Source organism: Nothoprocta perdicaria, unplaced genomic scaffold (genome assembly GCF_003342845.1).
Source record: "Nothoprocta perdicaria isolate Ctin4 unplaced genomic scaffold, notPer1 scaffold_153, whole genome shotgun sequence".
Taxonomy (NCBI): Eukaryota; Metazoa; Chordata; class Aves; order Tinamiformes; family Tinamidae; genus Nothoprocta; species Nothoprocta perdicaria.
Window position 1 is genome coordinate 217735 of NW_020454683.1, and position 24565 is coordinate 242299.

Sequence of the window (24565 nt, forward strand, 5' to 3'; positions counted from 1 at the left end):
CCAAGGGGAGCCATCTGGAATCCCAGACAAGGGATAAGAGAAGAAGCCTGGAGAGAGGAAGACTTGCCCTAGTTAGAAGATTGAGTCAGAGAGCACTTAGGGCAACATGATACCAACAAATCCATGGGCACTGAGGGGATGCAMCCTAGCGTGAGCTGGTGGATGTCATAGCTAAGCTGCTCACCATCATCTTTGAAAGGTCCTGGAGAATGGGGGAGGTGCCAGAGGACTGGAAAAAAAGCCAACATCACTCTGGTCTTCAAAAGGGGCAAGAAGGAGGACCCGGGCAACTACAGGCCAGTGAGCCTCACCTCCATCCGTGGGAAAGTGATGGAACAGCTCATCCTACTTGTTGTCTCCAAGCACATGGAGGAGAAGAAGGTGCTCAGGAATAGTCAGCATGGATTCACCAAGGAAAAATCATGCTTGACTAACCTGATCGCCTTCTATGATGGAATGACTAGCTGGATAGACGAGGGGAGAACAATGGATGTCATCTATCTGAACTTCAGCAAGGCTTTTGACACTGTCCCTAACAGTATCCTCTTGGGCAAGCTCCAAAGGTGTGGGATATATGAGCGGACAGTGAGGTGGATTGAGAACTGGCTGCATGGCAGAGCTTAGAGAGTGGTGATCAGTGGCACTGAGTCCAGTTGGAGGACTGTAGTTAGCACTGTCCCCCACGGGTCAGTTCTCGGTCCAGTCCTGTTCAATTTATTCATTAACAACCTGGGTAAAGGGACCGTGCTCCCTCAGCAAGTTTGCTGATGATASCAAACTGGGAAGAGTAGCTGATAGCCCTGAGAGCTGTGCAGCCATCCAGAGGGACATGGACAGACTGGAGAACTGGGTAGTTASAAACCTCATGAAGTTCAACAAGGGCAAGTGCAGTGTCCTGCACTTGAGGAGGAATAACCCCGGACACCAGTACAGATTAGGGGCTGACCTGCTACAGAGTAGCCCCACAGACCTGGGCATTGGGGTGGATGACAAGATGACCATGAGACAGCAGTGTGCCCTGGTGGCCAAGAAGTTCATTGGGATCCTGGGTGCATTAAAAAGARCGTCTCCAGCAGGTCGAGGGAAGTGATCATCCCCCTCTACTCAGCCCTGGTGAGGCCACATCTGGAGTACTGYGTCCAGTTCTGGGCTCCCCAGTGCAAGAGGGATGGGAAGCTTCTAGAGAGAGTCCAGCGCAGGGCTATGAGAATGATCGGGGGCCTGGAACATCTGCCCTATGAGCAAAGGCTGAGAGAGCCTGGCCTGTTGAGTCTGAAGAAGAGAAGGCTGAGGGGGGACCTGATCAGTGTGTATAAATTCCTCAAGGGAGGCAGTGAGGAGAACGAGGCTGGCCTCTTTTCAGTGGTGGCCAGCGATAGGACTGGAGGAAATGGCCACAAACTGAAGCACCAAAAGTTCCTCAGGAACTTAAGAAAGATTTCTTGATAGTGAGGGTGACAGAGCCCTGGAACAGGTTGCCCAGAGAGGTTGTGGAGTCTCCTTCTCTGGAGATCTTTAAAACTCGCTTGGACATAATCCTGTGCCACATGCTCTAGGTGACCCTGCGTGTGCAGCGAGGTTGGACTAGATGACYWCTGAGGTCCCTTCCAGCCTTAAGGCTTAGATGATTCTATGATTTTTTTTCTAGATATTTATATTAAGTAAATTATCTGTATGCTGGCCCAGTGCCATCTTGTGTTTACATGGCACCTTTCACGGGAAATTTTCCTACTAGCATCTCTAGACAATTCCTTGTGCAAGGATGTGCATAACTAATTAAGTATACAAAACATGGATATTAATTTTTTTTCCTTCCTAAACTGCAAAAGTGCATTTCTGTTTGTTCTCTTCTTAAGACCTTTGAGGCAGAGCTCTGAAGGTGGTGATTAAAGGTTAAAAAAAAACCACAGACTCCCTCAAGAAATGAACATATTTGTCTTTGAGTCTTTAAAGACACTCCAGTGTTATATATGAGAGTAGAGAGGTGACTGACCTTAACAAAGAGCTTGAGGACCCTGCAGTCTATTTTAAAAACTGTTCTCAGCAGTATATGATGAAAAAGAAATGAGATGTTGTACTTCCTATCAAGGAATATATTAAAAAATTAATGAATAACTTAAAATAAGCAAATAATAAGATATTCGATGTAAAAGTAAATAAAGAACAAGCGTATTCTTTTTCCCTGGGAAAAAAAAAAATAAGAAGTTATATCAAGTTAAATGTGGATACAAGTTGTGTGATCTAAGTGCCTTGATTCTCCAAGCTGAAAATATTGTACAAGTTATAGAGCACTAGGGTGAACCAAAAGTGCTTCTTTGATCTATTTTAAATGTTAAAAAAATACACATCCCTAGACTCTATATATGCAAACTTGACAAAGTTCCCTGGGAACATATTCATTTAAGGAACAATTATCTGTTTTCAATTGCAAAGAATAATGATTCTCATTTTAAATTATGAACAAGTCTAACTTACGAGAGGTATAAAGAGGTCAGATCATGTCTCTCAGGATAAGAAATAATTAACATTGTTCTTTACTTGTGCTAGCCCAGGAAGCATGTTATGTCTTTCTACTGTTATTCTGCACTTGAATATTTGCAAAGAGACAGAATATGCCAGAACAATTCATTTTTTCTGGGTATTTATGCTTTCTCCTGTACTACTTCTGGAGGTTAAGTTCAGTGTGAACCACAAGCCTCTCCTTTGCTTTCTTTCTCCACTACCATTGAAATCTGCTTCTTTCTTATTTCTTTGATGAAAGTTACTGAGCAAGTAAAAGGCAAATATTCCTAGAATTATTTTAGATCACTTGATCCATATCAATCAGGTTTCATGGCTTTGTTTAGGGCATAAATTGCACTATCAATTGATATCTTCCTATGGTGTCCTTCTGTTCCTACAGTTACAGCTAATCTTTGACATGAGGACATAAGGCATGCATGCCTTTTCTAACTGGACAACATATAAAGATCCCCAGTTTCTGGACTCTTTACTGTAAAGCATACATATTGATATTTTCCCCAGCTATTTCCATGTGCTGCTATCAAAAAAAAAAAAAAAAAAAAAAAAAAAATACTGTTTACCTGACTGTGCTAGTTTGAGTCTTTAACTCTTTCTCTTCCACTTTATGTGTTAAAGAATTTTCTTTAAAAATTCTTTTCTTTCTGCAGCTCAATGGAGATGGACCTGGGAGTCCTGCTTGACACCAAGTTAATCATGAGGCAGCAGTGTGCCCTTGTGGCCAGGAAGGCCATTGGGATCCTCACCTGCATCAGGAGGAGTGTCGCCAGCAGGTCAAAGGAGGGGATCCTGCCCCTCTACTCAGCTCTGGTGAGGCCACACCTGGAGTACTGGGGGCAGTTCTGGGCTCCCCAGTATAATAGGGATGTGGAGCTCCTAGAGAGGGTCCAGTGGAGAGCAACAAATATGATTAAGGGACTGGAACATCTCTCATATGAGGAGAAACTGAGTGAGTTGGGCCTATTTAGCCTGGRGAAGAGAATCTGAGTGGGGATCTGATTAACATGTATAAGTTCATGAAGGGAGAATGTAGGGAAGAAGGGGACAAGCTCTTCTTATTGGGGGCCAGTGATAGGACAAGGGGAAATGGCCATAAGCTGAAACACAGGAAGTTCCATCTCCAGGTGAGGAATAACTTCTTCACTGTGAGGGTGACAGAGCAGTGGAACAGGCTGCCCAGGGAGGTTGTGGAGTCTCCTTCTCTGGAGGTCTTCCAAACCCATCTGGATGCCACCCTGTGCCACATGCTGTAGGTGTGCCTGCTTGAGYGGGAAGGTTGGACTAGATGATCTCTAGAGATCCTTTCCAACCTTGAATATTCTGTGATTCTGTGAATTTTCAGCAGATGATTTCTAAAATGGAGATAATTTTAAATATCCTTATATGAAGGGCTATATAAAGTCACAGAGGGAAGACTGTGGAGCAAATAGTTTTGTAAAGCATTTCCAAACACATTAAGGACAGTAAGGTGATTCGAAGTAGACAGTGTGAATTTATGAAGGGGAGATCATTTGCCACATATCTGATAAACTTCTAAACTCAGATGACTAGCTCAATGGAAAGCAATGATTGAAGCTTACTTTCACTTTTCAAAGCTTAAAACATTGCCTGCCATCATATCTTCATGCACAAAATGATGAAGTATAGATTGGATGAATTGAGGCTAGTCACTAGCAGTGTTCCTCCAAATGTTAATACTGGGACCAGTCCTGTTTAATATCTTCATGAGTGACCTGTATGCTGGGACACACTGGGACAGGCTGCACCCTTAGCAAGCTATGCAAATGATATAAGGCTAGGAGGATTGGTTAATATAAAATAGAGCTATGTTACCATTCAGAGGGAGCTCGTCAGGCTGGAGAAATGGCCAGAGAGGAACCTCATGAAATTCCACTTGGAAAACTGCATCCAGGGAGGAATAACCTGACGATATAAGACAGGCTGAGGCTTGCCTGCTGGAAAGCAGCTTTGCAGAAAAGCATCTGGGAGGGGAGGAATGAAGCTTGATAGACAAGCTGAGTATGAACCAGCAACATCGCTTTGACACAGCCAATGGCCTCTTGCTGCAATAGGCAGAGCACTGACATTAGATCAAGGAAGAAGATTCTTCCCCCCTGTTCAACAATGGTGAGAACACACCTGTAGCSCTGTGGCCAATCTCAAAGAGAGATTGCTGGAGCGAGTTCAGTGAAGAGCCAATAAGATGATAAAGGTCTTGGAGCATCTGTCATACCAGGAGAGGCTGAGAGAGCCAAGGAGGAAATAAGGAAGGCAGAGAGCGCAAGCAAGCAAATAAGACAGAGAGAGCACTTGCAAACAAATAAAAGAAGACCAAAAGAGAAATGGTGATTATCAGAGGCAAGGACAGCTTATGCAGATAAAAACAGCTATGCTTTGGAGATCTGACTAGTTCCACACTTAGCAGAACAGCTGATTGAGTAAAAGGTCACAGCTAAGGTCATTGTTTCCTCTAATAAGGATCCTCTGAAATGATTTCATTGAAAATCATCCTAGTTCCTTGTTATTGCTAATTTTTTCCTAACTACTTCAGGCCTAATATCTTCAGYCTAATGCTGCAGATGTTGTTGATTCTTATTCATCTTTCAAGTATAGCTACTTGTTCAACTCATTTGCACAGAAGTAGCAAATTAGTAATGCTCCACTACAGTAGTTTATTGAAGTTTAATGTACTAGTTCCTTTAGAGTGGCTTAGTGGAACTATTTCAGATAATGTTTAGCAATAGCTTTACTTATGCAAGTATCAATCACTTTGCATCTGCTATACTGTTCTCTGTGTAATTTCAATAGACGTGATTTACTGAAGTTCCATAATGCCCTATATAAAATCTACTGAAGTGACATTAATTTTCTTCTCTTTTTTTAACTATGAAAAATCAAAATGCCACAGTTGAGAGCAGCAATACTTGTGTATAATCACACAGATTCAGCTTTTGCCAAATGGACCCATACTGGAACTCATGAGAAAGATTATGATGCTGGAGAAGGACCGCAAATCAAATCAAATATATTTGCTTGAGCTTATCTCTGTTCTTCTGTCTAAACTCCCTTTACAATCAATGCGGAAATAGTGGCATTTCCACTGTGTGATTCATCTGACTTAGGTTGGCTGTCTGCTTTACRGTGAGCTGAATCATAATATAAATATGCTTATTTCTTACTGATAACTAAATTGTAAAGGTACRGATAGGGTTAAATGAATCTTATCAATGAACACGATTTCATGTAATTTTTCCTATAGCTGAGGAGCAGCTGACTTCACTGACACTGCAAGCAAGGAGGAGAGTTCAGCTCAAACTATTTCTTAGAATGTAGGATGCTTAGGATGTATCAAAAACCCTCTGATGCATTAAACAGATGTTTAAAATCTTCCTTTTTTTTTTTTTTTTGAGTCTTAAGAAAGGTTATGGATTACTGCCAGTGTTTATTGTCATGGAGATAGATTAAGAAAGGGAGGTCTTTTTCCCCCTCCTACTTCAGTACTTCAGGAAGATATTATAAATAGTGGATATCTTCACATTAGTTGGATCAGGACATATTATCATGAAGGAGAACATGAAGTTTTCAATAAAAGTTGAGAAACAGAATGCATATAAGCTATCAAAGAAATTTTGTGAAAAAAGTTATTTTTAAAATACATCTCTATTAGTTAAAATACTTTTAAGCCCAATAAATTAGTGTTTCTACTCATTTCTTTTTCAATTCCATTCTATTCTATTCTATTCCATTCCATTCCATTCCATTCCATTCCATTCCATTCTATTCTATTCTATTCCTTTTCTATTTCTATATCTTAGAAAAAAGCTTCTCTTCTTTAGCTACTTACAGTCTTTTCTCATTAGGTGTATTTCCTGTTAATGATGTGCTTGGATACAAGAGATACAAGAGAACACACACATTTGCATCTCTGCAAGACACAAAGAATTTCAAAACCAATCTGCCGTTCTTTCATACATATTTCAATTTTTTTTTTTCTACTTTTCTGCACTGTTGTTTGATAGTCTAACTGGCTGGTTGAAAAATTGTAGCTACTTCCAATCTAATAATTGAATGACTTACATATCAAATATCTTAGAGTTGCTGGTATTTGTAAAAGTGGTTGTGTTTGTTTATATCCTTTTATATGTGTGCATATATACTCACAGAGGAAATACCATAAATAGGACTGTATGAATTACTATTATTGCTTTTTTTTTTTTTTTTTTTTTTTTTTTTTTAAATCTGAAGCTTCCAGAAATACAAAATAATAAAAAATAATTCAAGACAAACAAACGTTCTCTGAAATCATATACATAAAAGTGTGAGATGTGCCTGGAAAGAGGATCAGTTCTCGTTATTTCAGCACTTTCTCAGGATTAGGCTATAGCTATATATTTTTTTTTTCCCCAAAAGGAATGTGAATTCCCATTTTAAACAAGAGTATCTCAACTGTTGCATTTGGGGTGTGCTGAGACATTAATCCACTTAATGCCCCAAAATAATTATTAATAATATAATATTGACAAAAATAATGAAATATTTGTGAAAATAAAATAGCTACAGAAACTCTGAAAGACAGAAATGCAATTTAGGAGAAATGTTTTAAATGCTTGTTGGGTACAAAGGAGATTTGTGTTATAAAGGAGAAGAGAAAAGACACGGATTGCTTGTCTTCTAGTGGTTAGATTAGCCACCTGAATTAAGTCTTCGTGATTCATTTTTCTAGTTGTGAATATTTTCCTATGAATTTGACCTGGATCTTTGAGAGTTTGGAGATAACCTGAACCATGTAGGTTTTTTGTTTATTTGTTTGTTTGTTTTTAAATAATGTGCTTGTAGCTGTAAGTTAAATTACTGGGGATCCATTAACTGATGTGTTATCATCACCGCTTATTTTAACTGGGAAATTTGTCAATGTGTACAATTGGGAAGCTTTTATTTCCTCTGATCTTTAAACACACAGATTTGTTGAACTTCAGATCCCATCTTCAAAACAAAACAAACAAACAAAAAAAAAACTATTGACTTTTTAGTCATCATTTTTATGATCAAGGAAAACACATTAAAATTTTCATAATCCTACTGAGGTTGTGCTAATGTTTCTGTTCTTACATGATTTCTGAATTGGTAGTTAACTTGCAATTGGATTGATATAGAATATCCGATAGCTGCAAAAGAAGCATTTTGACTAATTTTGTTAGTTCTACATATGCATATTTTGAAAAAAAAATCCATAATTTTTATTGTCTACCATAAAATATTGACAGAGCGGCTTTTTATTGTTGCTTTCTGAACAATGGTAGTTCTTACTTATCTCTTTGTAAGAAAAATTGATTTTTTTTGCATTCTAATGTTTGAAGATGACTTTTCCAATCAGGACTGTTGTGAAAATTTTGCAGTTTGAAAACCTTAGTGGTGGTGGGGGCGGGGAAGGAGATATCAAATCAGTATCGGTTTCACAAACAGTCTATGAATCATAGGTYCGATGGCCTTCCTAGGAGCGAATTGAGTTCCCCAATAGTGCGATCAACTATAAGCTCAATTCTGGCAGTACTGGATTCACAAATAGTCCATGGACCGTAGGTCCAATCGCCTTCCTAGGAGCAAACTGAGTTCCCAAATAGCGTGATCAGCTATAAGCTCAATTCTGGTAGTATTGGATTCACGAACAGTCTGTCAACTGTAGGTCCGATCGCCTCCCCTCAAACAAGTAGTCGAATTCACAAACAGTGTGATTTATTCAAATGCAACATTTACAAAGCAGGATTCGGATGTCAGTACAGGAAATTCTCTACTACAGTGTGGGGTTTTTTAGCTAGATCTGATGTACAAATGTGCAACCATCACTCACCCCAGAAGATGGGAGAGGGCTCTCAGTCTCAAGTCACCTCAGATGGCRTCTCAACCCAAGAGGAGGGAAGGGGGATCAGCCCATCGACTGACCCAAGAGTTACGATGGATTCTTCCCTCTCAGTTGTTAGTCTTCTCAGGCGATGTTCCAGTCTGAGGGGAGGAAAGTTACGATGGATTCTTCCCCCAAGTTCTTCATCCTTAGTTCACCTTTCATACTTTTCTTTATGTTCWGGTGGAGCTTGAGTGACTAGAGTCATACTTAATATTGTTATTGATTGGTGAAAAAGTTTCTTGCTTTCATTTAAATGTACAGTCAATCAAAAATCTAGAGCGCATGCTCAGTGAGGGGTGGTTGTACCTCGGAGGCRGGTAACTTTTGGGATAGAGGTGTGTTTTGGCATTATAATGAGCGTATAATGAGCAAAGTTCAAGCAAAGTTCATCCAAAAGGAGTGATTTACCACTTTTCTGGCTCAGCACCRGACTTTTTATCGTATATCTCCCATTGGACAGCTACTGTGCGGCTTATCAGCGGCCCAGCACAGGGAGTGCAACAGAGTCTGGCCGTGGGGTCTTCACTCTGCTCCACCCTCCCTTACTCCCCTTTGCAGCTGTGAGGAGGGCAGATTGTGTTGCCTGGGCAACCATGGAGGAGCCGAGTCCATGCCTACCAGTCATCCTGGAAGTGGCAACTGTGTCTCACTCAGCTTCTGCAAAGCCAAAACTTCTGTTAGGYCTTAGTTTTCCTCTCAGTTCCCGTTTTCAAACAATTCTTCCACAACTGTATGTGTTTTGCCTCACAAAATTTCTGTTACAGGTCTTTCTTGCTTCTAAATTCCAGATAGCTGCTTGTAAAAGTGTAGCTTTAAATACAGRGGTGCTTATATACTTTTAAATAAAAGTGCTTAGTTAGATAGTSATGTAAAATTACACATTTTTTTTGTGACAGTTCCCTTTCCAGTGTATTTTACGTTGTACAGTAAAAAGTCTTTTTTCTCTATAATTAAATTTCACTTGATCTCTTCATTATTAAGAATATGCTAAACTTTTTTCTAAACTTTCTTATGCAAGAAATTTACTCTGTTTGTTCCTTGCTTTCTTCTTTTTAAAACTCTAATATTTATTCATATTTATTTGACTTTTCCAGAGAGAGGAGATTTTTTCAAGCCTTAATTTATTCCAAATGAAGTTGTATTTTACAGTGAAAAAATACTTCTGGTCATTTTTGGTTCATGCCACCAGATTGTTACTATTCTTAGTAATAGAGTAGTATCCAAAATGTAGAATTTACTTTGTTTGTTTGTTTGTTTTAATACTACTAACAAACTACTAGTTTAATAATTAGTTTGTGAGAGCAAATCCAGTAAAGAGCTCCAAGGCCAAGGTGTTGGACCACAGGGTGTGCAAGGAGAGTCYGAGAGACCTGGATTCATCCAGCATGACGAAGACAAGGTGGAGGAGACACCTTTTCCCATCTCCAGGAGTCTAATGGGACGGTATAGAGCAGACTATGCCAGATACTTCTCAGTGGTGTATGAGCCAAGAGTTAATGCACACAAGTTACAACATAGGAAAATTATTTTCCTAGTCTAACTAGTTTATTAATTTCATTTGTTTTTATTTATTTAGTTAGTTGTTTTAGTAACCTTTCTGAATACAAGCTGTCATATTATTTTAAAATGGATTTATGGAATATATATGTGAAAATATAATATAGGTTTTAATTTGCTCATCAGATACCAGATAACAGTTTATCTGGTAGATAAACAGAAAGGTAGTGCACAGAAAGGGTGAAGAAGGAGGTCAAAGAGAACGCAGTTCATATGGTACTTTCAGAGACATATAAGTAGTTTTCCTCAGAGATACAGAGTGATTGTGAGAAGTCTTCACACACTCTGGAGCTGTTTGGGGAAGATGAGATCAAGGACCTGCAAAGTGAGAAATGCAAGTTACTTTAATGGCTTCTGTAACCTTTTGTTTCACAGAGTCTTCAGTTTCAAAGTGGATTCCTCATATTACTGGAGTGAAAAAGAAAACATATCTCACCAGCAATCTAAAGCATTAAAAATATTAAATATATTAACTTCCCATATGCGCAAATAGCAAATTTGATAGAGGGTCTCAGTTTCTTCTGTCTGAATTAAAAAGAAAGTATAGAAAGAAAAAAAATCCTACTAAAAATAATTCTAAAAATAGATATTTTCACTGAAAATTTAATAAAATATAAAAATATATAAGCATTTTAATGTAATAATCCAAAGCTTAATTTTTCCTGGAGCTTTAACATTTCATATGYTATACATTAATTGCACATAATATTACTAGCCAGCCCTAGCTGTATACAAATGCTTCGTTCCTTATGATGTTCTCTCAACAGGAACAAAATCAATTAAACAAACAACAACAACAACACATAAAGATTTTCCTATAAGGCAGCAGCTAATGTCTCATCTGTAAGAACTGACCTGTAGAAAGAGAAGTKAAATACATTATTTTTGGCTCCCTTCTCCTGGATCTTGAATATGGAAAGAGAAAGAATGGTAGTGTGTCCTGATATGTTGAGTTTTATATATCTATATTCTTTTCCTTAAAATTTTCTGTCAAAATAGGCAAGTGAGAYATAGAGAAAAAAATCTGTTTTCTCCTTTTATGGAGCTAGAGAGACCAACTTCAACAGAAAATTCTCTCTATGCTTCATATAGATTTAAATATTCTATAAAAAAAAGAAGAAATTTTGTTGTATCTTCCTTTTTAATTGTTTTTATTTGTTTTTTAAGACTTCAAAACTATACACACACCAAAAGCAAACCTACAGAACAAAATTTTTTTAGTGTTTTTATTATCTTTCTAATATTTCAAATATTTCATGAGATAGAAATAACAATTATTTTTGAGCTGTGAAATTAATTGAAAAATGATCTTTCTGTGCATATGTWGTCTGTTTCTTACTGGAAATTATTTTCACATGCTTGCTCAGCATTCATAATGAAGGGAGATTGAGAATGATAAGACTTCCTCTTTCTAGAAAAGTAAAATCATGTATCAAGTGGTACTTCAATGAATCTAAAATCTAAGCTAAAAACTTACTTTATGGTTTCCTAAAGTGACGAGAAAACTGTTCCAGAAAGACACAGCTGGAGATACTTTCATAAAATAGCTGCTAAAAAGGAAATATTCAAACTTCCTTCTGATACAGTCGCTGAAAATATTCATGTTTACAGATCCTTCGGAGTTGTGTAGTCATTCTGACCACATGTAGCCCAGGAGGAAAATAATAACAAACTTTCAGGGACAAATCATATTTTAAGTGGATTGAGAACCCCTTGAGATGGCCTTATATCACTGCACGATGCTCCATTTGCAAAGCCCATGACTATGCTCCTAATGCAGCTAGATGTCTCTTGCTGTGTGAGATAAGTAGATCTACATAGGTACATAGTGTCCTCATAAAAAGAAAAATAGGGGGAAATGGGAGAGAAAGAAGAGATTTGCTAAATCTAACCAATCCATTCCTAATTTAATTAGCTCTAGTATCTTATTTCTGAAGTAGTTACTCTCTGTATGATATTCAAAGACAAAAAAAAAAATGTGAAGCATTTAATATGAGGACCGTGCATTTGCTATTCTCAGAATAAGATGTAGAAGGTTTTATTAGCTTCCTGGAAGCAACATTCACCAAAGGCAATTAAGTGAAAAGATATCACTGCTGATTCAGATGGACTGTAAATGGCAAGTCACCCAGTGTTTGGGAACACCAGGAGGAAAAGGGAAGGAGGTGAAGGGAGCACTGCTACATGCTTATCTTATTTTCATACTTTTCTCTAGAGTAGCTGTTATTGACTAGTTCTGAAAAGCAGCTCTGTGAATAAGTGGACCTTTAATCTGATCTGTTACAACCATCATATGTTCTTCTGTCTTCAGAAATCTGTCACAAAGAAAAGAATCCAGGAGCCAAAAAGGTGCTAATTAAGATTTATAGTACATATAAATTAATCAAATGACTCTTTAAATAAATAAATAAATAAATAAATAAATAAATAAATAAATAAATAAAAGGATGGGAAGAAACTATGTAAACTTCTAAAGTACCCTAGTAAACCCTGGGAGGACTATGCCATTTCCCATTATCCTCTTACCAGGAACAAAGTAAAAAAGTCTAGTGATAAGCAAGGGAGGGATGCACTGACATAGCAAAAGTCATAGCTTTTACTCAGTCTCTTCTTCAGGACAAGGAGAGAGGGAGAGAAGGARGAGACAGCAGCCACTGTAAAAAATGAAAAATGGCAAGGGTTCATTTTACTTTAGAACTACAGAGGAAAATAGAAATGGCTGCAGTGTTAGTCTAAATCCTAATAATGCATTTCACTCTTTTATTTCTTTGGTAGCTTAGGGACTATTGTAGTCCTAATATTTAAGGCGTGCTTTTAAGTTAAGTAAAAAYTATAGTTGCTTATAAGTAAAAATACCTTTAATTATTATGCAAAAAAAGAMTAATGATCTTGAAAAGCAGGCATCTATATAATACTGGTGGAGCCATCAAGAAGCAGGATACTGTGTCATTCTAAATGAACAACTTTCAGAATAATTAGGTATATTTTTGCCTATGTTTCTATATCAGTCTAGTTAGTAACTCAAGAAACTGAAAATGAGTGGGGAAAAACCTTCTCTTTCAAACGATGGCCTCAGAAGTTCTATGGAATGAGGCAAAACAAGCTTTGGGGGACAATTAAATTGCAGTTTTCCGCAATTTGACAAAAAATGCATAAGATGAAAAGGGAAAGGAAAACGCAAAGAACACTAATGGTGACAAATAACAAATATCACAATTTTGTCTTTTATGTTTTACTTCTCTTCTACAAGCTGAACTTCAAATTTTCATTTTAAAACTCATTTTTTTCCTTTTTGCATTCAAAAGTCTGACTTCATCACTTCTGTATTTTTCCTCGTATTATAAATGCAAGCTTAATAAAGTTCTGTACTTCTTAAGCACTTGTTCTTGACCATATTGTGATCCACTTAATTGTGAGGAAATGGAATGAGACAGCTATACCAGAAGGTTTTATTAAAGTATCAAAAAACAGCAAGCTACCTACACAAGCCAATTAAATGGCACTGCATGTCCCCAAATGAGAAAGTGCACAGAGTTACATATAAGYTGATATTTTATTCAGCAAATAAAACCAACCTTACTCAATTCACTCTATAAAACTAATCGGGCACAATATACCCCATACAGCTGAGCAGTCTCTTCACTACAGGCATATGAAAAAAGTATGTGGAAAGCTACTTTACTACTCTATAAGCTATCCCTGAAAGATATTCCTTGTTATTTCACTATCTAGCAAACAGCATGTGCATTAGTAATCAGTCTCTCATTGAAATCACAATGTATAATGTATTCAAGGATGTCCTGCTTCCTGGACCCCTCTTGATCATCATTCCACATGATTCTGGGGGATACTTTCCAGGTGCATGAATTAATATAGGAATACCTGAGCTTACAAGATTCATTTGAGTGGACCAGGTGCTTCAGCTTTATAGGGTACTAGAGAGATCTCTAGAGACATGAATATTCTATTTCCAAAAACAGATTCTAATTTGTGGGATTTTATTTTTAATTTCTTTTTTTTTTTGTCCACAGATTCTTCATTTTCTCTCTTCAGATAACATTTCCGAACATCACCTCCAAAAGGCTTTAAGGTCCCCACAACCACAGGTCAGAGCAGACTCATTGGGAATTCAGGCAGACATTTGTCCTGGCTCAGATGTGGCATAAGTTCTTCAAACCTGAGCTATTCCAGACAAAAATATTGGACTGAAAATGGTATTTTTCTACCAAACTGTTGCATGCAAATGTTCTGTTTTGTCCTCTTGTCACAAGAATTATTTTGAAGGCAATTCCATTCTTCAGCTTTCTAGATAAACACTTCACCATTACTCTACAACTGTGGAGATGGTTGATAAATTCTTTCTGTGGCYCTCCTAACACTTATAGGTCATATCAAAAAAGCAAACAAAATAAACAATCAAACAAACAGAAAACCTGAAGAAAGTGTTCCTCCACATAAGGTGTCTAACCAATTATTGGAACTGCATTAGAAAGGAGCAAGGACCATGCCGAGCATGTCTTTGTTCCTCAGAGCTCTGTGAGGATGTGTGGTGCCAGTGCTTTTTCACATTATCAACTGTAAAATTTCCTGAGCCTACGGACCCTTCAAAGCAAGAAGGATTGATAAATAAATTGCTTCTTTAGAGTCAGGACGGTAGACATCATCTGCATATGATCCCTATGTCTGCTGTTGACATATGTATGAAATCAAAGCTTCTAGTTCRGCTTGGAAATCTCACTCCTCGCAATAAAAAATTGTCCAGTCCCTGAAGGAACTGAGAGGTCATGGAGTCTCTGCCTATCCCCAGGGCCTCCTCCACCCTGCACAGACCATCTCACCCTGTCTTGGGGTCATAAGTCCGCAACTGACCAGAGGATGACACAATCAGGCCCTGACACTGCAGCATTGCTGGTTCCAGCCCCACCATGGGCCTGCCTGGCAGTGAGCCTGATGTAGCCCTGACTCATGGTTGACCACCTGGCCCAGCATCAGCCCATCGACCTGCAGTGTTGGCCAGATGCTGGGACTGTCCCGGCTGTCCCTGGTGCCCTGCCCCTGCTAGGTGGTAGGAGAGGTGCTGACAGCAAGACCAGTTGACACCAGTCCCGAGTTGCTGTTGGCCCTTGCCAAAATGCCTGAGAAAAAAAATATTATTTCTGGCATATTTTTACTGTTCATAAATGGCAGGCAAACAATTCTCAGCAGAGCATGTGTGTCCTCCTACTCTGGAGGACAGGCATTTTCCAATGTCAAAATGATTATCAGCATACTTGTAAGTATCTGAGATGGCCATTTTCCAGAAAACAAATAACACCTGCATTGCTACAAGCTTCCTTGTTCACTTTCTGAGGCACTGGAAATGTTGAAACAAAGCCTATAAATATGTATTAGCTCATGCAGAAGTTCTAGATCTCTGCTTATCAATCCAAAACTGGAAAATAATATGATCTCATCATTCCATGTTATTTTTTCTGTTTCAGAAATTCTGGAGCTTTTATCAGGCTAAGTGTGTTTGATATGAATCCAGTGACCTTTGATGTTTCTGCAGTGATTAGAAGACCACCTATTGCAAAGGTCTATGCAGTTTATCCATGCTAGAAACAGCAATGCTGGAAGAAGAAAGTTGTCCTCCCATGTATCTGACCACTTGGCAGCTCTGAATGCTCCTATGAAGGCACAAAAACAAACTACAGCATGAACTGATCAAGTCTCAATAGCCGAAGGGAGCTGAATTGTGAATCCTAGGACCTTTACAAAGGTCCACGTTCTGTGTGATATTAAGGAGAACAATTTGCCTTCCTATATTCCAGCAGTAGTCTTAAATACCAATAAGGCCAGAGCAGACATGAGTAAGCATGCTTTGGAACGCCTGACAGGCAATTCTCCTGCTGTGATCTGATGGGCTAAACACCAGAGCACATGGTTCCCTAATGGTACAGAAATTACTCCCCTCTCCAGATCACTTTGATGCCTCTTATAGAACATCCTGTTTCAACATGCAAGACCAAGTGCCCTAGCAGAGAAAAGAGAACAGCTCTCTGTTATTCTGAGTCTGTTATTCTAAGGTTTACGTCTTCTACTTGTTTGCACAGAAAAGCATACAAAGAGTGTAGAGCACCTTCCAGAGCCCGAAGCAAGCAAATATAGCAACCAATAAAAGACTTATGCTCTTGCATTTTTTTTTCATTAATTTCACCTACGCTTTCTCCTATATCTCTCTGCAAAACACTTATTCTCATCTTGCTGAAACAGGATATCCATTATAAGCTGCATCCATTTATTCAAATGAAAAGCCAAGGAGATGCAGAACAAGTACAACAGAAGAAAAGCACCTTTCTGACAATTGCAAGTTTTTCTGTCTAGACTAATTAACCGTTTTTAATTCTTCCAATCTTAGAAAGGCCATTTTTGCTTCACATAGGAAAAAGTCACAGGCAGTGATCTGACTAGATGCCAAGGGAGCTGCCARGGATGCTAAGGGAGCTGGCATCTCTTTGAACACAAGATTTTACAGCAGGATTTACATGTACACTTTGGCAATCATGGGGACACTAGAACGGAACTGCTGTGTTTAAAGCTATGAATGTGGAGAAGGTAGATGTGAGGCAGATGAGGAGAAAATAGTATGCAAATATATGGTGGGTCCTSGTGTAAGAACTTGCTGAAAGGAATGAAAAGATGTTATAGACGAAGAGAAATAATTTATCATCGGTCTAAATTACACATATGATAGTGAATTAATCATTCTATGAGAGCAATGATGCTTAGTGGAATTTGCTAAGCTTTGACTTTTCATTCCATTTTGGCAAAGAATTTTAAAATAAATATTTACAGAGTAATATATTAGGAAAGATTGAGACCCTTTCACTTGCTAGGGAACAAGTGTAAAGCTCTCTTCTACAGAGTTGTCACTGTTTGAAAAAGTAGACAAAAATTTCAGAAGTATACATTTATCAATAGGGACTGCTATTTTTGGTACCACATATGTAACTAGACACATGAGCAATGGTTATGCTACTTTAGTCACYCAAACACCATTTAATTTCCCAAACTGTGGATGTCCAGCTCCTTAACCTTCAAAATACTCAGGTTCCTGAAGATGACCAGCATAGTGTTTCCAGTAGCTTGCAGTCTGAGCTGAGTACTATAAATCCTGAGTTCAACCTCCGAGATGACAAACTGTAGTCCTTTTTCTCTCTGTGTTGTTCTTTCCCCATCTTTATAAAGACAGCTTCTTTGTACCTACAGATAAAAGGCTGTATTTTATTTCTTTACTAACAGAGGTTAGAAGCAGCACTCAGTGAAATATTTGCTGAGGCTAAAATATTTATATTTTATTTTTATATTATTTTAGTTGTATGGTTTCATTGATATTGCTATATTAATATTTCCTTAAAAGTTACAAAGTTTAGTATTGGATATTGCTTTAATTTATCCTATTCAACAATCATGTTCAAGTTGCTGAACGTGGATGGGAGTGCCATTASTATAGAGTCTGCAGGTCAAGTGCTCCATATAGAGTCTTCTTAACTTTTATGTAGGTTCTGAAGACTAGATGAAAATTAAGTCTTGTTTTACCAGTAACAAGTAAAAAGCCATAAATATTTCTCTCAGTTACATATCTTATCAACTAAAAAACTTTTAGAGATCCTTCAAACTTTTTTTATCTGAAACATTTTCTCGCATTGCAAATTCATATCAGAAGAATCCCAAAAACTAGCGTAACAGTTTCTTCAGTACAATTAATTTATGCTTAAATTATTTCTAAAAGACTAGCTCTRGTCACTTCCCCGGCCTGGAGGTATCACTTACACTGAAAAAAAAAATGCCCAGTTGAACTAAATGTCGATTCCTGTGAAACTTATTTAGGCCATTAGAAAGCCATTAGAAAGTCAGTTACCAATTTAAGTTGCAGTGTTTGGTCTTGATTAAGATTGGTTAACCTATAAATAGCATTAAATACAAACTGATATCCGGTTGGAAAAACAGTGAAGCTGTAGGATGTCCTGTTATGAAACACCAAGGAATGACATCTACAGGACAAATAGATTGCAGCAGGATTTTCATGCATTCGTCAACTATGATGAGAACACTGAAAAAGGGTTTGAGAATACRGGTCATCAATCTAGAGGGGACTACTGAGGAAGTAAATAGAATATAAAAGTATCATTGGTCATGATCTGAAAACATGCTGGGAAAATAAGGTTCTTTAGGGGAAAAATAATAAAAAATATTTATTTAAATCACAAAGACACAATGATAAATATGAGAGAAAAAAGAAAGAACAAAGTTTTGATTAAATAATACCAAGATGAGCTGTCATGTAACAAAAGGAGCTAAGCCTTATTATTTAAAAGCAAAAGACAACCAAGAAGAGGAAAAGCAATTAACATTATACTAATTAGAAAACTATTTTTTAATAACTGATTTGTGTTAAGCAATCTTCAGGATTCTGGGAATTTGGAAGAGCTGCTAAAGATGAGTTAGGTAGCAGAAAGTGTCACTAAACTATCTATCTAAAACTTGCATGTCTGACTGTCTTGTAGCAGACTCTTATGGACTGAGAGACCAGTATTGGGAGTTACATTGAGAATACTGTAGTTTATACAAATATCTACTTTAGTTGTTCATGAGTATAATGGTTCAGATAAAGTGATATAATATATAGTTTCAGATACATCTATGTCAACACTACAGAATATATAGCTAATTGCATGCAGATTAAGATCTTCTCTGGCATAATTTTTTTGTAATAATAAAATACAGTCAGTTTTATATTAAATGTTTTTATATTATATTTCTATATAAAATATATTTATGTAAGTGACATGARTAAAGAGTGTCAGTTAGGGCTACTTAAAACATTAATTGTTCTGTGTTCCTACAACCTCCTGGCTCATACCACTAATTGTTAACATTAGTAATTACACAGCACACTTCTGAGTTGGCAGTGTCATCAAAGCCATTTTCTCTATGAACTTAATGCTTGAGATTTTATAGGTAGGAGTGTTTATATTTAGAGTGCTTTTATAGGCTTTTTTTTTTCATTCTCAAACATGGTTTCTTGTTGAAATACAGAATCTAAAGGAAATGAGGGACAATTAACATCTCTTTCTATAACCATTGCTCTTTTCAAGTAGTGTTAAATAAACGATGATATACAGGATTTAAACCCAGTAAGGGTCCAAAGCCTTCAGTGGTACTCATTATTTTAAAGGCAAACTGCTCTGACTCTGTACTCATACCTTTGTAAGATGCTGATCTCTGAGACAATTCAGCTTTTTAATCGAAAAGACAATTTTTATTAAACTTTTTTGTCACACTAAATTAAAAGCAGAAGTTYAGTAACTGGACTCTTGTAAAAGAACACATAAAAGAAGATGAAAATACAGAACAAAAGGAACAGTTTGTAAATCACCAAGATTATACTGATGCAAATGAATAAAAATCCTTTATCCTATATAATGAAGATGTCCTGTAGGTTTTTCTAATTTAGTAGAACTATTCTGTTGGTTTATCTGTTTTTGCTGTCGTTGTTTTTCTCTTTCTTAGGACTTTACAGGGAAGCTCACAGTAAAAATACCTACCAAGGATGCTCCTCTCAAAGACAAATTAATGTATGCTTATAAAAGAGTTTGTACAAAGAGATTTGATTTTACATATAACCTTTCAACAGAGCACTTAGAACATATTAAAACTGACATTTCCCTAGTGAACTAGGCAAGTTTTTATTCATTTCTTAAATGGAAAAAAAAACCAACAACAAACAAACAAACAAAAAAACAACACAAAAACACAGACAAGGAAAGTTTTCCAAAGTCATAAGTGGGAGAAAGGTGGAAATGTGAATCTGGAGATTTAACTAATTGGGATACAGTATAAGCCCTTTTAAAAGATGCATTTTCAGTGATAATTTGTTAGATATTTATTTACAAGTATGATYGTAATCATACTTGTAAGAACAAGCTAAACAGGCACAGTTATTCAAAATAACTTAGGTACTATAAATGAATCTCATCCTGGAGGAAGAGTAAACATGTAGCTTCCACATCGACGAAGCCTTTTGCTTTAACCACAGCCTTTGTCCTTCATGTAGGTAAGGATGTAAAATTCCAAGAAGCCCAGAAGCTTCTAGGAAGCAAAGGAGATATATTCCCAGTCCCTGGCCGTTTTTAGATCAAGGATGATTCCTTTTATGCAAAATATACTTTAGTCAAACAAGTGCTGCTGAACTCCCTGAAGTRGTAACTGGATAAAAAAAATCTATGGTCAAGCAGAGAGGATCAAAAAGATCTTTTTCATGTTATTATATCTGAATCTAGGGATAATACTAGTATTAACTCTTAAGAAATTTTCAGCTCAGTTAGCCAAACTTGACTAATATTAGAAGAAAGAAAAGATAAATTTAAAATATTAAGCATTTTGGYTAATGAGACAGAATATTTTAGAAAGTTATAATAATATATAATTGTATTAAGCAGGAGTGGGAGTGACATTAGGTCTGTAATTTCTACTGTAAAACCTTTATGGTGRTGAAGAATTATATTGAGGAAAGGAGCATCATTTGATATAGATATCAATAGAAGGATGTGAGACAGCGAGCAAGAAGCATATGAAATGTGTACCTTTGCAAGGGTAAGCTATCAGACTCCTCACCTTCGAAGTGTGTTTTGCTCTGAAGTTGAAGAAAGATTGCATTTAAACAGCAGGAAAAGATTGTGACAAGAAAATGCAAACAGAAGCAGAAAAAAATGGAATTTGAAAGCAGATAAGAAGTGGAATTCACTACACAAATCCTATGAGTAGAGTGGACAAGGTAAAGTATATTATTCTATTCCTATTATATTATATTTTCCTATTATTATTATTATTATTATTATTATATATTCCTATTATGTTATTCTAATCCTAGCAAGTAAAAGACACTCTTAACTAAACATTCTTATGTAGCAAAGAATGGGACCTCAACTTTACATCACCTATCCATATATCAGAGAGTACTTGTTCATTGACACTGCTACACATTTCTAAGGCAAGTACTATACTTCCAGTAAATTAGATTGTGCTACACAAGCAAATTTATTTATTTATTTATTTATTTATTTATTTATTTATTTATTTATTTGCTTACTTATGTTTATTTTCATTGGTCAAGATGCTTTTAACATAACCATCAGCTGTAGCTGTAACTAAATTATCATCATCATGAAAAAATTAAGGATGTGTGATATCAGACCTTAGCTGTCAAGTATTCTGTGCAATCTGATCACCAAAAAAAAAAATAGAATATCTATTTTAAAAAAGTGCCGGTCATCATTCCTTTAAAAACATATCTGTTTCCCTAAAAATCCAAATCCTTGTTCACACTATATTAAACGATGGACAAAATTCCAAAGGGACAATTATAACTAACAAATCAGGGAGAAATCCATACTAAGGAATAAATGAGATTTAATTAATATTTCAAGTGTCAGAATCATACCCATAATTTCCCCTTAAGACCATTAACACAGATATTACAGGCAGACTGTCTTGCTGCAGAATGAATTAACCAGGTAGACAAAGAAAGAAAAAAAAAAAAAAAAAAAGATAAATCATGATCCTCTAATCCCTTTTCTGTGTCGTTTGTTCTGGCTACAGACTTAGTGTCTAAGTCTATGTCCATCTATGTCTTTTTCCACCTAAAATGTGCGTGTGTACTTTAAATATATATATATATATATACATGTGGAAAAATGAAGGAATTTCCATTCTTTTGAAGGAAACATAATCATTATGTCATGAAGTCACAGAATAGCAGAGGTGGGAAAACATCTCTGGAAATCATCTAGTCCAAACCTCCTGATCAACGCAAGGTCAGCTAGAAGAGGTTACAAAGTGCTGTGTCCAGTATCTCCAAGGACAGAGACTCTGCAGCATCTCTGGGCACACTCTTCTAGCGCACAATCACACTCAGAAGAATCTCCTTGAATTTAAATGATATTTCCTTTATTTCAGTTTGTGCCCATTTGCTCTTCTACTGGACATACCTGTCTTCTTTATTCCCCTYCCAGCTCTTTCACTCTCTTCTAGTATGACAGACACTCCAAGCTCTTTATCATCTTATTTGCCCTTCACTGGGCTCATTACAGCAGGTCCACACCTGGCCCAGCACTGGCCACAGCACTCCACATGTGGCCTCACTAGAATGCTGGCAACATTGTCTAGTCCATTCCTGGAGGCTATTGGTCTTCTTGTCCTCAAGGGCACATTACTGGTTCATGGCCGACTTTTTGTCCAGCAGGCCTTCCCCAGAAGAAGAGCTGCTTTCCATCAGGTCAGCCCCCARCCTGTCCTGGGTCATGGGGTTATTCCTCCTGAGTGCAGGACTCGACATTTTCCCTTCTGGAACTTCATGTGGTTCCTCTTAGATAGTGGTGACATTTTCATTCTTCCACACCTCAGACATCAACAAGTTCTCCTGCTTTCATTGCTGTCACCTTCTCCCATAATCACCATATTCTATCACTTAATCATCTACATACAAATCGTCAAAAATTTCCAAGATTTTTTCAATAAAATAATTTAAAAAGCCAATCTTAGAATTGATCCTTTACACAGAACATTTTTGACAATGTCAGGTGGATTGAACTGTGTTTGCTCAGAGAATAGTAGAGTTTAGAAGACAAACATGCGGCTTAGGATCATGGTTTCTYGAAAGAGACCTTTGTATTTCAACTGGTAATTATTTTATATCAATCTGTGGAAGAAGAAATATAAAATAAATCAAAAGATGCCATAGAATCAATAATCCTGTACAAGAATATGWTTAATTTAATGAGGTAAACAATATATTAAATGCAACAATAATTTAAATGTAGGAAAAGTGCTTGTCAAATTTCTAAGTCCATGGCATAGTACATTTATATAAATATATGCAAGTTAGGCAAGACTTCCTTTCTTATTCTCTTTTAATTGACAAACCGTCTTGGAAATACTCCTGGGGAAGTAAAGTGAAGAATAAAAAGGAAAATAAATTAAGAGGAAGAATCATAGATGATTGAAAGTCCAATAATGTAAAAGAGATTAAACCTTGAAAAGATTATAAATAGAGAATAATAGGAATAGAAATAAAGCCAGAGTGTGATGTATTATCTTTACTATATACTGACTGAGTTTCAGATTTTTATCTCAGTTTTGTTTGTAAAAGAGAATATAGGGAATTATTACAAAAAATCACCTAGTTTAAGAGCAGCTGCAGATTCCTTGTAACTTACATTATTTATTAATCTTTAATGACTTCTTTTTTTTCTTCTAGTGATTTTTTCCCTACATGCTTCAAAAGCTAGTAAAAAGAATGCAATCTTCTTTTCCTGTAAGAGTCTATGGGAGTGACTTCACAAGCCAGATATGATRTTTTGGCACTAGAAAAATATTAACAAAAATTTGTCTCCACAATCTCATTCTAACTCATGAGTGGAACATGGTTGAAACAGTTCCTAAGGGCTATAAGCTTTTATATTATCACTCAGAATGGAGATTTTAAGTGGTGACAATTACTTATAAAACTGCTAATTAGCTCTCTCACTCTTATTTCAAATCCACTTTAGGCAACTCCTACAGCTGAAACAGTATTGGACAAAAAAATCTATCTACTATCAAAATACAAGGAGAACAATTATCTTACAAATATTCTTTCTCATTCCTAATAAGACTATTCCTTCATGCCATTTGTTACAGGAGTTATGGAACTTACATGATAAGTACTCTAGTTCCTTTCTCCAGAGATTTTTCATAGTTGGAGACTTTGTAACYGAAGAGTTCAAAACGAATTCCACTTTCTTAGAGATGTCTGAGTAGAATCCAGAGCCAGAGAATCAGATCTCCTGAGTTTGAGACAGATGGAAAATATTATGTGGGTTATGCGTGGCAATAARGGACTTGATTTTATAACTCCCAAATGTTCTCTTTAGTCCTATGTCCTTATATGACTATTATACAGCGAATATTACCACAATTTCCAACATAATACCTCTAAAGTGAGACTTTTAACAGCAAGCCTGATTTCCTGAMTTTCTCTGTGGTAGAACCTCAAGAGCCAATTAATCTTAGTTTAATCTGACTAGAAGATTTCTTTCCAGCTATGTCAAAGTTATAGAGCTATTTTGATCATAGTACTTGATTTGATGTTGCAAAGACGACTTACTAATTGTCCAAAGATACAAAGCATTTAAAAAAATATCCACAAACATATCTCCCTGGTAAGCTCCATTCAGTCCTGTAACTGTGTGTTTGGGGGGGGCCCACTTCCCACATTGATGATGCTTTTTTTTTTTTTTTTTTTAACCTCCTCAGGCAGCCTGACTTAACTTTGACACTGTTTCTAGCTCTATTGCTCTCTCTTTAAGAGATCCACTCCAATTTCATTTTTAAGAATCAGGAAAGTTAACATCAGGCATCTTTGAGCTATCTAGAGGAAAGAAAAGTAGAATGGAAAAGAATAAGGAGAACAGACAAMTTTACATATGATGAAAATGTTTCTGCTTTAGGTAAGAACCCTCTGAAGACTTAATACAGTTTTGTCTGTGAAGATATCAGGTTTATGAT

At 36.7% G+C, this 24565-nt stretch overlaps 1 long non-coding RNA gene across 2 annotated transcripts; it reads right to left on the reverse strand.

Annotated features, from left to right (window-relative positions):
• Positions 1–10108: 10108 nt before the first annotated feature.
• On the reverse strand, positions 10109–23836 carry LOC112943715. Of its 2 annotated transcripts, none has more exons than XR_003248649.1 (2): positions 23715–23836; positions 10109–10297 (listed from the first exon to the last, which is right to left on the reverse strand). It is a non-coding gene; the product is annotated as an uncharacterized LOC112943715 (long non-coding RNA). The 2 variants fall into 2 exon arrangements; XR_003248648.1 differs by lacking the exon at positions 10109–10297 and adding an exon at positions 22643–22718.
• Between the last annotated feature and the right edge of the window lie 729 nt (positions 23837–24565).